We start from the raw sequence: 15,013 nt of genomic DNA on the forward strand, positions 1-15,013 counted from the left end.
GAGTTAGCTTGAGTTAGCTCGGGTTAGCTTGAGTTTGACTTCATTAACCCAAGTTAGCTTGGGTTAACTTCATTAAGTTAGCTTGAACTAGCTTGAGTTAGCTTGAGTTAGCTTGAGTTAGCTTGAGTTAGCTTGAGTTAGCTTGTCTTAGCTTTAGCTAGCTTGAGTTAGCTTGAACTAGCTTTAGCTACCTTGAGTTAGCTTGAGTTAGCTCGGGTTAGCTTGAGTTAGCTTGAGTTAGCTTGAGTTAGCTTTAGCTAGCTTGAGTTAGCTTGAGTTAGCTTGAGTTAGCTTGAGTTAGCTTGAATTAGCTTGAGTTAGCTTGAGTTAGCTTTAGCTAGCTTGGGTTAGCTTGAGCTAGCTTGAGTTAGCTCGGGTTAGCTTGAGTTAGCTTGAGTTAGCTTTAGCTAGCTTGAGTTAGCTTGAGTTAGCTTGAGTTAGCTTGAGTTAGCTTTAGCTAGCTTGAGTTAGCTTGAACTAGCTTGAGTTAGCTTGAGCTAGCTTGAGTTAGCTTGAGTTAGCTTGAGTTAGCTTTAGCTAGCTTGAGTTAGCTTGAACTAGCTTGAGTTAGCTTGAGCTAGCTTGAGTTAGCTTGAGTTAGCTTGAGTTAGCTTTAGCTAGCTTGAGTTAGCTTGAACTAGCTTGAGTTAGCTTGAGTTAGCTTGAGTTAGCTTGAGTTAGCTTGTCTTAGCTTTAGCTAGCTTGAGCTAGCTTGAACTAGCTTTAGCTACCTTGAGTTAGCTTGAGTTAGCTCGGGTTAGCTTGAGTTAGCTTGAGTTAGCTTGAGTTAGCTTGAGCTAGCTTGAGTTAGCTTGAGTTAGCTTGAGTTAGCTTTAGCTAGCTTGAGTTAGCTTGAACTAGCTTGAGTTAGCTTGAGCTAGCTTGAGTTAGCTTGAGTTAGCTTGAGTTAGCTTTAGCTAGCTTGAGTTAGCTTGAACTAGCTTGAGTTAGCTTGAGTTAGCTTGAGTTAGCTTGAGTTAGCTTGTCTTAGCTTTAGCTAGCTTGAGCTAGCTTGAACTAGCTTTAGCTACCTTGAGTTAGCTTGAGTTAGCTCGGGTTAGCTTGAGTTAGCTTGAGTTAGCTTGAGTTAGCTTTAGCTAGCTTGAGTTAGCTTGAGTTAGCTTGAGTTAGCTTGAACTAGCTTGAGTTAGCTTGAGTTAGCTTGAGTTAGCTTGAGTTAGCTTGAGTTAGCTTGAGTTAGCTTGTCTTAGCTTTAGCTAGCTTGAGTTAGCTTGAACTAGCTTTAGCTACCTTGAGTTAGCTTGAGTTAGCTCGGGTTAGCTTGAGTTAGCTTGAGTTAGCTTGAGTTAGCTTTAGCTAGCTTGAGTTAGCTTGAGTTAGCTTGAGTTAGCTTGAGTTAGCTTGAATTAGCTTGAGTTAGCTTGAGTTAGCTTTAGCTAGCTTGGGTTAGCTTGAGCTAGCTTGAGTTAGCTCGGGTTAGCTTGAGTTAGCTTGAGTTAGCTTTAGCTAGCTTGAGTTAGCTTGAGTTAGCTTGAGTTAGCTTGAGTTAGCTTTAGCTAGCTTGAGTTAGCTTGAACTAGCTTGAGTTAGCTTGAGCTAGCTTGAGTTAGCTTGAGTTAGCTTGAGTTAGCTTTAGCTAGCTTGAGTTAGCTTGAACTAGCTTTAGTTAGCTTGAGTTAGCTTGAGTTAGCTTGAGTTAGCTTGAGTTAGCTTGTCTTAGCTTTAGCTAGCTTGAGTTAGCTTGAACTAGCTTTAGCTACCTTGAGTTAGCTTGAGTTAGCTCGGGTTAGCTTGAGTTAGCTTGAGTTAGCTTGAGTTAGCTTTAGCTAGCTTGAGTTAGCTTGAGTTAGCTTGAGTTAGCTTGAGTTAGCTTGAATTAGCTTGAGTTAGCTTGAGTTAGCTTTAGCTAGCTTGGGTTAGCTTGAGCTAGCTTGAGTTAGCTCGGGTTAGCTTGAGTTAGCTTGAGTTAGCTTTAGCTAGCTTGAGTTAGCTTGAGTTAGCTTGAGTTAGCTTGAGTTAGCTTTAGCTAGCTTGAGTTAGCTTGAACTAGCTTGAGTTAGCTTGAGCTAGCTTGAGTTAGCTTGAGTTAGCTTGAGTTAGCTTTAGCTAGCTTGAGTTAGCTTGAACTAGCTTGAGTTAGCTTGAGCTAGCTTGAGTTAGCTTGAGTTAGCTTGAGTTAGCTTTAGCTAGCTTGAGTTAGCTTGAACTAGCTTGAGTTAGCTTGAGTTAGCTTGAGTTAGCTTGAGTTAGCTTGTCTTAGCTTTAGCTAGCTTGAGCTAGCTTGAACTAGCTTTAGCTACCTTGAGTTAGCTTGAGTTAGCTCGGGTTAGCTTGAGTTAGCTTGAGTTAGCTTGAGTTAGCTTTAGCTAGCTTGAGTTAGCTTGAGTTAGCTTGAGTTAGCTTGAACTAGCTTGAGTTAGTTTGAGTTAGCTTGAGTTAGCTTGAGTTAGCTTGAGTTAGCTTGAGTTAGCTTGTCTTAGCTTTAGCTAGCTTGAGTTAGCTTGAACTAGCTTTAGCTACCTTGAGTTAGCTTGAGTTAGCTCGGGTTAGCTTGAGTTAGCTTGAGTTAGCTTGAGTTAGCTTTAGCTAGCTTGAGTTAGCTTGAGTTAGCTTGAGTTAGCTTGAGTTAGCTTGAATTAGCTTGAGTTAGCTTGAGTTAGCTTTAGCTAGCTTGGGTTAGCTTGAGCTAGCTTGAGTTAGCTCGGGTTAGCTTGAGTTAGCTTGAGTTAGCTTTAGCTAGCTTGAGTTAGCTTGAGTTAGCTTGAGTTAGCTTTAGCTAGCTTGAGTTAGCTTGAACTAGCTTGAGTTAGCTTGAGCTAGCTTGAGTTAGCTTGAGTTAGCTTGAGTTAGCTTTAGCTAGCTTGAGTTAGCTTGAACTAGCTTTAGTTAGCTTGAGTTAGCTTGAGTTAGCTTGAGTTAGCTTGAGTTAGCTTGTCTTAGCTTTAGCTAGCTTGAGTTAGCTTGAACTAGCTTTAGCTACCTTGAGTTAGCTTGAGTTAGCTCGGGTTAGCTTGAGTTAGCTTGAGTTAGCTTGAGTTAGCTTTAGCTAGCTTGAGTTAGCTTGAGTTAGCTTGAGTTAGCTTGAACTAGCTTGAGTTAGCTTGAGTTAGCTTGAGTTAGCTTGAGTTAGCTTGAGTTAGCTTGAGTTAGCTTGTCTTAGCTTTAGCTAGCTTGAGTTAGCTTGAACTAGCTTTAGCTACCTTGAGTTAGCTTGAGTTAGCTCGGGTTAGCTTGAGTTAGCTTGAGTTAGCTTGAGTTAGCTTTAGCTAGCTTGAGTTAGCTTGAGTTAGCTTGAGTTAGCTTGAGTTAGCTTGAATTAGCTTGAGTTAGCTTGAGTTAGCTTTAGCTAGCTTGGGTTAGCTTGAGCTAGCTTGAGTTAGCTCGGGTTAGCTTGAGTTAGCTTGAGTTAGCTTTAGCTAGCTTGAGTTAGCTTGAGTTAGCTTGAGTTAGCTTGAGTTAGCTTTAGCTAGCTTGAGTTAGCTTGAACTAGCTTGAGTTAGCTTGAGCTAGCTTGAGTTAGCTTGAGTTAGCTTGAGTTAGCTTTGGCTAGCTTGAGTTAGCTTGAACTAGCTTGAGTTAGCTTGAGTTAGCTTGAGTTAGCTTGTCTTAGCTTTAGCTAGCTTGAGCTAGCTTGAACTAGCTTTAGCTACCTTGAGTTAGCTTGAGTTAGCTCGGGTTAGCTTGAGTTAGCTTGAGTTAGCTTGAGTTAGCTTTAGCTAGCTTGAGTTAGCTTGAGTTAGCTTGAGTTAGCTTGAACTAGCTTGAGTTAGCTTGAGTTAGCTTGAGTTAGCTTGAGTTAGCTTGAGTTAGCTTGTCTTAGCTTTAGCTAGCTTGAGTTAGCTTGAACTAGCTTTAGCTACCTTGAGTTAGCTTGAGTTAGCTCGGGTTAGCTTGAGTTAGCTTGAGTTAGCTTGAGTTAGCTTGAATTAGCTTGAGTTAGCTTGAGTTAGCTTTAGCTAGCTTGGGTTAGCTTGAGCTAGCTTGAGTTAGCTCGGGTTAGCTTGAGTTAGCTTGAGTTAGCTTTAGCTAGCTTGAGTTAGCTTGAGTTAGCTTGAGTTAGCTTGAGTTAGCTTTAGCTAGCTTGAGTTAGCTTGAACTAGCTTGAGTTAGCTTGAGCTAGCTTGAGTTAGCTTGAGTTAGCTTGAGTTAGCTTTAGCTAGCTTGAGTTAGCTTGAACTAGCTTGAGTTAGCTTGAGTTAGCTTGAGTTAGCTTGAGTTAGCTTGTCTTAGCTTTAGCTAGCTTGAGCTAGCTTGAACTAGCTTTAGCTACCTTGAGTTAGCTTGAGTTAGCTCGGGTTAGCTTGAGTTAGCTTGAGTTAGCTTGAGTTAGCTTTAGCTAGCTTGAGTTAGCTTGAGTTAGCTTGAGTTAGCTTGAACTAGCTTGAGTTAGCTTGAGTTAGCTTGAGTTAGCTTGAGTTAGCTTGAGTTAGCTTGTCTTAGCTTTAGCTAGCTTGAGTTAGCTTGAACTAGCTTTAGCTACCTTGAGTTAGCTTGAGTTAGCTCGGGTTAGCTTGAGTTAGCTTGAGTTAGCTTGAGTTAGCTTTAGCTAGCTTGAGTTAGCTTGAGTTAGCTTGAGTTAGCTTGAGTTAGCTTGAATTAGCTTGAGTTAGCTTGAGTTAGCTTTAGCTAGCTTGGGTTAGCTTGAGCTAGCTTGAGTTAGCTCGGGTTAGCTTGAGTTAGCTTGAGTTAGCTTTAGCTAGCTTGAGTTAGCTTGAGTTAGCTTGAGTTAGCTTGAGTTAGCTTTAGCTAGCTTGAGTTAGCTTGAACTAGCTTGAGTTAGCTTGAGCTAGCTTGAGTTAGCTTGAGTTAGCTTGAGTTAGCTTTAGCTAGCTTGAGTTAGCTTGAACTAGCTTTAGTTAGCTTGAGTTAGCTTGAGTTAGCTTGAGTTAGCTTGAGTTAGCTTGTCTTAGCTTTAGCTAGCTTGAGTTAGCTTGAACTAGCTTTAGCTACCTTGAGTTAGCTTGAGTTAGCTCGGGTTAGCTTGAGTTAGCTTGAGTTAGCTTGAGTTAGCTTTAGCTAGCTAGAGTTAGCTTGAGTTACCTTGAGTTAGCTTGAACTAGCTTGAGTTAGCTTGAGTTAGCTTGAGTTAGCTTGAGTTAGCTTGAGTTAGCTTGAGTTAGCTTGTCTTAGCTTTAGCTAGCTTGAGTTAGCTTGAACTAGCTTTAGCTACCTTGAGTTAGCTTGAGTTAGCTCGGGTTAGCTTGAGTTAGCTTGAGTTAGCTTGAGTTAGCTTTAGCTAGCTTGAGTTAGCTTGAGTTAGCTTGAGTTAGCTTGAGTTAGCTTGAATTAGCTTGAGTTAGCTTGAGTTAGCTTTAGCTAGCTTGGGTTAGCTTGAGCTAGCTTGAGTTAGCTCGGGTTAGCTTGAGTTAGCTTGAGTTAGCTTTAGCTAGCTTGAGTTAGCTTGAGTTAGCTTGAGTTAGCTTGAGTTAGCTTTAGCTAGCTTGAGTTAGCTTGAACTAGCTTGAGTTAGCTTGAGCTAGCTTGAGTTAGCTTGAGTTAGCTTGAGTTAGCTTTAGCTAGCTTGAGTTAGCTTGAACTAGCTTGAGTTAGCTTGAGTTAGCTTGAGTTAGCTTGTCTTAGCTTTAGCTAGCTTGAGCTAGCTTGAACTAGCTTTAGCTACCTTGAGTTAGCTTGAGTTAGCTCGGGTTAGCTTGAGTTAGCTTGAGTTAGCTTGAGTTAGCTTTAGCTAGCTTGAGTTAGCTTGAGTTAGCTTGAGTTAGCTTGAACTAGCTTGAGTTAGCTTGAGTTAGCTTGAGTTAGCTTGAGTTAGCTTGAGTTAGCTTGTCTTAGCTTTAGCTAGCTTGAGTTAGCTTGAACTAGCTTTAGCTACCTTGAGTTAGCTTGAGTTAGCTCGGGTTAGCTTGAGTTAGCTTGAGTTAGCTTGAGTTAGCTTTAGCTAGCTTGAGTTAGCTTGAGTTAGCTTGAGTTAGCTTGAGTTAGCTTGAATTAGCTTGAGTTAGCTTGAGTTAGCTTTAGCTAGCTTGGGTTAGCTTGAGCTAGCTTGAGTTAGCTCGGGTTAGCTTGAGTTAGCTTGAGTTAGCTTTAGCTAGCTTGAGTTAGCTTGAGTTAGCTTGAGTTAGCTTGAGTTAGCTTTAGCTAGCTTGAGTTAGCTTGAACTAGCTTGAGTTAGCTTGAGCTAGCTTGAGTTAGCTTGAGTTAGCTTGAGTTAGCTTTAGCTAGCTTGAGTTAGCTTGAACTAGCTTTAGTTAGCTTGAGTTAGCTTGAGTTAGCTTGAGTTAGCTTGAGTTAGCTTGTCTTAGCTTTAGCTAGCTTGAGTTAGCTTGAACTAGCTTTAGCTACCTTGAGTTAGCTTGAGTTAGCTCGGGTTAGCTTGAGTTAGCTTGAGTTAGCTTGAGTTAGCTTTAGCTAGCTTGAGTTAGCTTGAGTTAGCTTGAGTTAGCTTGAACTAGCTTGAGTTAGCTTTAGCTAGCTTGAGTTAGCTTGAACTAGCTTTAGCTACCTTGAGTTAGCTTGAGTTAGCTCGGGTTAGCTTGAGTTAGCTTGAGTTAGCTTGAGTTAGCTTTAGCTAGCTTGAGTTAGCTTGAGTTAGCTTGAGTTAGCTTGAACTAGCTTGAGTTAGCTTGAGTTAGCTTGAATTAGCTTGAGTTAGCTTGAGTTAGCTTTAGCTAGCTTGGGTTAGCTTGAGCTAGCTTGAGTTAGCTCGGGTTAGCTTGAGTTAGCTTGAGTTAGCTTTAGCTAGCTTGAGTTAGCTTGAGTTAGCTTGAGTTAGCTTGAGTTAGCTTTAGCTAGCTTGAGTTAGCTTGAACTAGCTTGAGTTAGCTTGAGCTAGCTTGAGTTAGCTTGAGTTAGCTTGAGTTAGCTTTAGCTAGCTTGAGTTAGCTTGAACTAGCTTTAGTTAGCTTGAGTTAGCTTGAGTTAGCTTGAGTTAGCTTGAGTTAGCTTGTCTTAGCTTTAGCTAGCTTGAGTTAGCTTGAACTAGCTTTAGCTACCTTGAGTTAGCTTGAGTTAGCTCGGGTTAGCTTGAGTTAGCTTGAGTTAGCTTGAGTTAGCTTTAGCTAGCTTGAGTTAGCTTGAGTTAGCTTGAGTTAGCTTGAACTAGCTTGAGTTAGCTTGAGTTAGCTTGAGTTAGCTTGAGTTAGCTTGAGTTAGCTTGAGTTAGCTTGTCTTAGCTTTAGCTAGCTTGAGTTAGCTTGAACTAGCTTTAGCTACCTTGAGTTAGCTTGAGTTAGCTCGGGTTAGCTTGAGTTAGCTTGAGTTAGCTTGAGTTAGCTTTAGCTAGCTTGAGTTAGCTTGAGTTAGCTTGAGTTAGCTTGAGTTAGCTTGAATTAGCTTGAGTTAGCTTGAGTTAGCTTTAGCTAGCTTGGGTTAGCTTGAGCTAGCTTGAGTTAGCTCGGGTTAGCTTGAGTTAGCTTGAGTTAGCTTTAGCTAGCTTGAGTTAGCTTGAGTTAGCTTGAGTTAGCTTGAGTTAGCTTTAGCTAGCTTGAGTTAGCTTGAACTAGCTTGAGTTAGCTTGAGCTAGCTTGAGTTAGCTTGAGTTAGCTTGAGTTAGCTTTAGCTAGCTTGAGTTAGCTTGAACTAGCTTGAGTTAGCTTGAGTTAGCTTGAGTTAGCTTGTCTTAGCTTTAGCTAGCTTGAGCTAGCTTGAACTAGCTTTAGCTACCTTGAGTTAGCTTGAGTTAGCTCGGGTTAGCTTGAGTTAGCTTGAGTTAGCTTGAGTTAGCTTTAGCTAGCTTGAGTTAGCTTGAGTTAGCTTGAGTTAGCTTGAACTAGCTTGAGTTAGCTTGAGTTAGCTTTAGCTAGCTTGAGTTAGCTTGAGTTAGCTTGAGTTAGCTTGAACTAGCTTGAGTTAGCTTGTCTTAGCTTTAGCTAGCTTGAGTTAGCTTGAACTAGCTTTAGCTACCTTGAGTTAGCTTGAGTTAGCTCGGGTTAGCTTGAGTTAGCTTGAGTTAGCTTGAGTTAGCTTTAGCTAGCTTGAGTTAGCTTGAGTTAGCTTGAGTTAGCTTGAGTTAGCTTGAATTAGCTTGAGTTAGCTTGAGTTAGCTTTAGCTAGCTTGGGTTAGCTTGAGCTAGCTTGAGTTAGCTCGGGTTAGCTTGAGTTAGCTTGAGTTAGCTTTAGCTAGCTTGAGTTAGCTTGAGTTAGCTTGAGTTAGCTTGAGTTAGCTTTAGCTAGCTTGAGTTAGCTTGAACTAGCTTGAGTTAGCTTGAGCTAGCTTGAGTTAGCTTGAGTTAGCTTGAGTTAGCTTTAGCTAGCTTGAGTTAGCTTGAACTAGCTTTAGTTAGCTTGAGTTAGCTTGAGTTAGCTTGAGTTAGCTTGAGTTAGCTTGTCTTAGCTTTAGCTAGCTTGAGTTAGCTTGAACTAGCTTTAGCTACCTTGAGTTAGCTTGAGTTAGCTCGGGTTAGCTTGAGTTAGCTTGAGTTAGCTTGAGTTAGCTTTAGCTAGCTTGAGTTAGCTTGAGTTAGCTTGAGTTAGCTTGAACTAGCTTGAGTTAGCTTGAGTTAGCTTGAGTTAGCTTGAGTTAGCTTGAGTTAGCTTGAGTTAGCTTGTCTTAGCTTTAGCTAGCTTGAGTTAGCTTGAACTAGCTTTAGCTACCTTGAGTTAGCTTGAGTTAGCTCGGGTTAGCTTGAGTTAGCTTGAGTTAGCTTGAGTTAGCTTTAGCTAGCTTGAGTTAGCTTGAGTTAGCTTGAGTTAGCTTGAGTTAGCTTGAATTAGCTTGAGTTAGCTTGAGTTAGCTTTAGCTAGCTTGGGTTAGCTTGAGCTAGCTTGAGTTAGCTCGGGTTAGCTTGAGTTAGCTTGAGTTAGCTTTAGCTAGCTTGAGTTAGCTTGAGTTAGCTTGAGTTAGCTTGAGTTAGCTTTAGCTAGCTTGAGTTAGCTTGAACTAGCTTGAGTTAGCTTGAGCTAGCTTGAGTTAGCTTGAGTTAGCTTGAGTTAGCTTTAGCTAGCTTGAGTTAGCTTGAACTAGCTTGAGTTAGCTTGAGTTAGCTTGAGTTAGCTTGAGTTAGCTTGTCTTAGCTTTAGCTAGCTTGAGTTAGCTTGAACTAGCTTTAGCTACCTTGAGTTAGCTTGAGTTAGCTCGGGTTAGCTTGAGTTAGCTTGAGTTAGCTTGAGTTAGCTTTAGCTAGCTTGAGTTAGCTTGAGTTAGCTTGAGTTAGCTTGAACTAGCTTGAGTTAGCTTGAGTTAGCTTGAGTTAGCTTGAGTTAGCTTGAGTTAGCTTGTCTTAGCTTTAGCTAGCTTGAGTTAGCTTGAACTAGCTTTAGCTACCTTCAGTTAGCTTGAGTTAGCTCGGGTTAGCTTGAGTTAGCTTGAGTTAGCTTGAGTTAGCTTTAGCTAGCTTGAGTTAGCTTGAGTTAGCTTGAGTTAGCTTGAGTTAGCTTGAATTAGCTTGAGTTAGCTTGAGTTAGCTTTAGCTAGCTTGGGTTAGCTTGAGCTAGCTTGAGTTAGCTCGGGTTAGCTTGAGTTAGCTTGAGTTAGCTTTAGCTAGCTTGAGTTAGCTTGAGTTAGCTTGAGTTAGCTTGAGTTAGCTTTAGCTAGCTTGAGTTAGCTTGAGCTAGCTGAGTTAGCTTGAGTTAGCTAGCTTGAGCTTGAGCTAGCTAGCTAGCTTGAGCTTGAGCTAGCTAGCTCGCTTGAGCTTGAGCTTGAGCTAGCTAGCTTGAGCTTGAGCTAGCTAGCTAGCTTGAGCTTGAGCTTGAGCTAGCTGGCTTGAGCTTGAGCTAGCTAGCTTGAGCTTGAGCTAGCTAGCTAGCTAGCTTGAGCTTGAGCTTGAGCTAGCTAGCTAGCTTGAGCTAGCTATCTAGCTTGAGCTTGAGCTAGCTAGCTAGCTTGAGCTTGAGCTTGAGCTTGAGCTAGCTGGCTTGAGCTTGAGCTAGCTAGCTTGAGCTTGAGCTAGCTAGCTAGCTTGAGCTTGAGCTTGAGCTAGCTGGCTTGAGCTTGAGCTAGCTAGCTTGAACTTGAGCTAGCTAGCTAGCTTGAGCTTGAGCTTGAGCTAGCTAGCTAGCTAGCTTGAGCTTGAGCTTGAGCTTGAGCTAGCTAGCTTGAGCTTGAGCTAGCTAGCTAGCTTGAGCTTGAGCTTGAGCTAGCTAGCTTGAGCTTGAGCTTGAGCTAGCTAGCTTGAGCTTGAGCTTGAGCTAGCTAGCTTGAGCTTGAGCTTGAGCTAGCTAGCTTGAGCTTGAGCTTGAGCTAGCTAGCTAGCTAGCTTGAGCTTGAGCTAGCTAGCTTGAGCTTGAGCTAGCTAGCTAGCTTGAGATTGAGCTTGAGCTAGCTGGCTTGAGCTTGAGCTAGCTAGCTTGAGCTTGAGCTAGCTAGCTTGAGCTTGAGCTAGCTAGCTAGCTTGAGTTAGCTTGAGTTAGCTTGAGTTAGCTTGAGTTAGCTTGAATTAGCTTGAGTTAGCTTGAGTTAGCTTTAGCTAGCTTGGGTTAGCTTGAGCTAGCTTGAGTTAGCTCGGGTTAGCTTGAGTTAGCTTGAGTTAGCTTTAGCTAGCTTGAGTTAGCTTGAGTTAGCTTGAGTTAGCTTGAGTTAGCTTTAGCTAGCTTGAGTTAGCTTGAACTAGCTTGAGTTAGCTTGAGCTAGCTTGAGTTAGCTTGAGTTAGCTTGAGTTAGCTTTAGCTAGCTTGAGTTAGCTTGAACTAGCTTTAGTTAGCTTGAGTTAGCTTGAGTTAGCTTGAGTTAGCTTGAGTTAGCTTGTCTTAGCTTTAGCTAGCTTGAGTTAGCTTGAACTAGCTTTAGCTACCTTGAGTTAGCTTGAGTTAGCTCGGGTTAGCTTGAGTTAGCTTGAGTTAGCTTGAGTTAGCTTTAGCTAGCTTGAGTTAGCTTTAGCTAGCTTGAGCTTGAGCTTGAGCTAGCTAGCTAGCTTGAGCTAGCTATCTAGCTTGAGCTTGAGCTAGCTAGCTAGCTTGAGCTTGAGCTTGAGCTTGAGCTAGCTGGCTTGAGCTTGAGCTAGCTAGCTTGAGCTTGAGCTAGCTAGCTAGCTTGAGCTTGAGCTTGAGCTAGCTGGCTTGAGCTTGAGCTAGCTAGCTTGAACTTGAGCTAGCTAGCTAGCTTGAGCTTGAGCTTGAGCTAGCTAGCTAGCTAGCTTGAGCTTGAGCTTGAGCTTGAGCTAGCTAGCTTGAGCTTGAGCTAGCTAGCTAGCTTGAGCTTGAGCTTGAGCTAGCTAGCTTGAGCTTGAGCTTGAGCTAGCTAGCTTGAGCTTGAGCTTGAGCTAGCTAGCTTGAGCTTGAGCTTGAGCTAGCTAGCTTGAGCTTGAGCTTGAGCTAGCTAGCTAGCTAGCTTGAGCTTGAGCTAGCTAGCTTGAGCTTGAGCTAGCTAGCTAGCTTGAGATTGAGCTTGAGCTAGCTGGCTTGAGCTTGAGCTAGCTAGCTTGAGCTTGAGCTAGCTAGCTTGAGCTTGAGCTAGCTAGCTAGCTTGAACTAGCTTTAGCTACCTTGAGTTAGCTTGAGTTAGCTCGGGTTAGCTTGAGTTAGCTTGAGTTAGCTTGAGTTAGCTTTAGCTAGCTTGAGTTAGCTTGAGTTAGCTTGAGTTAGCTTGAACTAGCTTGAGTTAGCTTGAGTTAGCTTGAGTTAGCTTGAGTTAGCTTGAGTTAGCTTGTCTTAGCTTTAGCTAGCTTGAGTTAGCTTGAACTAGCTTTAGCTACCTTCAGTTAGCTTGAGTTAGCTCGGGTTAGCTTGAGTTAGCTTGAGTTAGCTTGAGTTAGCTTTAGCTAGCTTGAGTTAGCTTGAGTTAGCTTGAGTTAGCTTGAGTTAGCTTGAATTAGCTTGAGTTAGCTTGAGTTAGCTTTAGCTAGCTTGGGTTAGCTTGAGCTAGCTTGAGTTAGCTCGGGTTAGCTTGAGTTAGCTTGAGTTAGCTTTAGCTAGCTTGAGTTAGCTTGAGTTAGCTTGAGTTAGCTTGAGTTAGCTTTAGCTAGCTTGAGTTAGCTTGAGCTAGCTGAGTTAGCTTGAGTTAGCTAGCTTGAGCTTGAGCTAGCTAGCTAGCTTGAGCTTGAGCTAGCTAGCTCGCTTGAGCTTGAGCTTGAGCTAGCTAGCTTGAGCTTGAGCTAGCTAGCTAGCTTGAGCTTGAGCTTGAGCTAGCTGGCTTGAGCTTGAGCTAGCTAGCTTGAGCTTGAGCTAGCTAGCTAGCTAGCTTGAGCTTGAGCTTGAGCTAGCTAGCTAGCTTGAGCTAGCTATCTAGCTTGAGCTTGAGCTAGCTAGCTAGCTTGAGCTTGAGCTTGAGCTTGAGCTAGCTGGCTTGAGCTTGAGCTAGCTAGCTTGAGCTTGAGCTAGCTAGCTAGCTTGAGCTTGAGCTTGAGCTAGCTGGCTTGAGCTTGAGCTAGCTAGCTTGAACTTGAGCTAGCTAGCTAGCTTGAGCTTGAGCTTGAGCTAGCTAGCTAGCTAGCTTGAGCTTGAGCTTGAGCTTGAGCTAGCTAGCTTGAGCTTGAGCTAGCTAGCTAGCTTGAGCTTGAGCTTGAGCTAGCTAGCTTGAGCTTGAGCTTGAGCTAGCTAGCTTGAGCTTGAGCTTGAGCTAGCTAGCTTGAGCTTGAGCTTGAGCTAGCTAGCTTGAGCTTGAGCTTGAGCTAGCTAGCTAGCTAGCTTGAGCTTGAGCTAGCTAGCTTGAGCTTGAGCTAGCTAGCTAGCTTGAGATTGAGCTTGAGCTAGCTGGCTTGAGCTTGAGCTAGCTAGCTTGAGCTTGAGCTAGCTAGCTTGAGCTTGAGCTAGCTAGCTAGCTTGAACTTGAGCTAGCTAGCTAGCTTGAGCTTGAGCTTGAGCTAGCTAGCTAGCTTGAGCTTGAGCTTGAGCTAGCTGGCTTGAGCTTGAGCTAGCTAGCTTGAGCTTGAGCTAGCTAGCTTGAGCTTGAGCTAGCTAGCTAGCTTGAACTTGAGCTAGCTAGCTAGCTTGAGCTTGAGCTAGCTAGCTAGCTTGAGCTTGAGCTAGCTAGCTAGCTTGAGCTTGAGCTTGAGCTAGCTAGCTTGAGCTTGAGCTTGAGCTAGCTAGCTAGCTTGAGCTTGAGCTAGCTAGCTTGAGCTTGAGCTAGCTAGCTTGAGCTTGAGCTAGCTAGCTAGCTTGAGCTTGAGCTAGCTAGCTAGCTTGAACTTGAGCTAGCTAGCTAGCTTGAGCTTGAGCTAGCTAGCTAGCTTGAGCTAGCTAGCTAGCTTGAGCTTGAGCTTGAGCTAGCTAGCTTGAGCTTGAGCTAGCTAGCTAGCTTGAGCTTGAGCTAGCTAGCTAGCTTGAGCTTGAGCTAGCTAGCTAGCTTGAGCTTGAGCTTGAGCTAGCTAGCTTGAGCTTGAGCTTGAGCTAGCTAGCTAGCTTGAGCTTGAGCTAGCTAGCTTGAGCTTGAGCTAGCTAGCTTGAGCTTGAGCTAGCTAGCAAGCTTGTGCTTGAGCTAGCTAGCTAGCTTGAGCTTGAGCTTGAGCTAGCTAGCTTGAGCTTGAGCTAGCTAGCTTGAGCTTGAGCTAGCTAGCTTGAGCTTGAGCTAGCTAGCAAGCTTGTGCTTGAGCTAGCTAGCTAGCTTGAGCTTGAGCTTGAGCTAGCTGGCTTGAGCTTGAGCTAGCTAGCTTGAGCTTGAGCTAGCTAGCTTGAGCTTGACCTAGCTAGCTAGCTTGAACTTGAGCTAGCTAGCTAGCTTGAGCTTGAGCTAGCTAGCTAGCTTGAGTTTGAGCTAGCTAGCTAGCTTGAGCTTGAGCTTGAGCTAGCTAGCTTGAGCTTGAGCTTGAGCTAGCTAGCTAGCTTGAGCTTGAGCTAGCTAGCTTGAGCTTGAGCTAGCTAGCTTGAGCTTGAGCTAGCTAGCTAGCTTGAGCTTGAGCTAGCTAGCTAGCTTGAACTTGAGCTAGCTAGCTAGCTTGAGTTTGAGCTAGCTAGCTTGAGCTTGAGCTAGCTAGCTTGAGCTTGAGCTAGCTAGCTAGCTTGAACTTGAGCTAGCTAGCTAGCTTGAGCTTGAGCTAGCTAGCTAGCTTGAGCTTGAGCTAGCTAGCTAGCTTGAGCTTGAGCTTGAGCTAGCTAGCTTGAGCTTGAGCTTGAGCTAGCTAGCTAGCTTGAGCTTGAGCTAGCTAGCTTGAGCTTGAGCTAGCTAGCTTGAGCTTGAGCTAGCTAGCTAGCTTGAGCTTGAGCTAGCTAGCTAGCTTGAACTTGAGCTAGCTAGCTAGCTTGAGCTTGAGCTAGCTAGCTTGAGCTTGAGCTAGCTAGCTAGCTTGAGCTTGAGCTTGAGCTAGCTAGCTAGCTAGCTTGAGCTTGAGCTTGAGCTTGAGCTAGCTAGCTTGAGCTTGAGCTAGCTAGCTAGCTTGAGCTTGGGCTTGAGCTAGCTAGCTTGAGCTTGAGCTTGAGCTAGCTAGCTTGAGCTTGAGCTTGAGCTAGCTAGCTTGAGCTTGAGCTTGAGCTAGCTAGCTTGAGCTTGAGCTTGAGCTTGAGCTAGCTAGCTAGCTAGCTTGAGCTTGAGCTAGCTAGCTTGAGCTTGAGCTAGCTAGCTAGCTTGAGCTTGAGCTTGAGCTAGCTGGCTTGAGCTTGAGCTAGCTAGCTTGAGCTTGAGCTAGCTAGCTTGAGCTTGAGCTAGCTAGCTAGCTTGAACTTGAGCTAGCTAGCTAGCTTGAGCTTGAGCTTGAGCTTGAGCTAGCTAGCTAGCTTGAGCTTGAGCTTGAGCTAGCTGGCTTGAGCTTGAGCTAGCTAGCTTGAGCTTGAGCTAGCTAGCTTGAGCTTGAGCTAGCTAGCTAGCTTGAACTTGAGCTAGCTAGCTAGCTTGAGCTTGAGCTAGCTAGCTAGCTTGAGCTTGAGCTAGCTAGCTAGCTTGAGCTTGAGCTTGAGCTAGCTAGCTTGAGCTTGAGCTTGAGCTAGCTAGCTAGCTTGAGCTTGAGCTAGCTAGCTTGAGCTTGAGCTAGATAGCTTGAGCTTGAGCTAGCTAGCTAGCTTGAGCTTGAGCTAGCTAGCTAGCTTGAACTTGAGCTAGCTAGCTAGCTTGAGCTTGAGCTAGCTAGCTAGCTTGAGCTAGCTAGCTAGCTTGAGCTTGAGCTTGAGCTAGCTAGCTTGAGCTTGAGCTAGCTAGCTAGCTTGAGCTTGAGCTAGCTAGCTAGCTTGAGCTTGAGCTAGCTAGCTAGCTTGAGCTTGAGCTTGAGCTAGCTAGCTTGAGCTTGAGCTTGAG

Source organism: Convolutriloba macropyga, unplaced genomic scaffold, assembly GCF_964194025.1.
Source record: "Convolutriloba macropyga unplaced genomic scaffold, txConMacr16.3 SCAFFOLD_774, whole genome shotgun sequence".
In the NCBI taxonomy this organism is placed as follows: Eukaryota; Metazoa; Xenacoelomorpha; order Acoela; family Convolutidae; genus Convolutriloba; species Convolutriloba macropyga.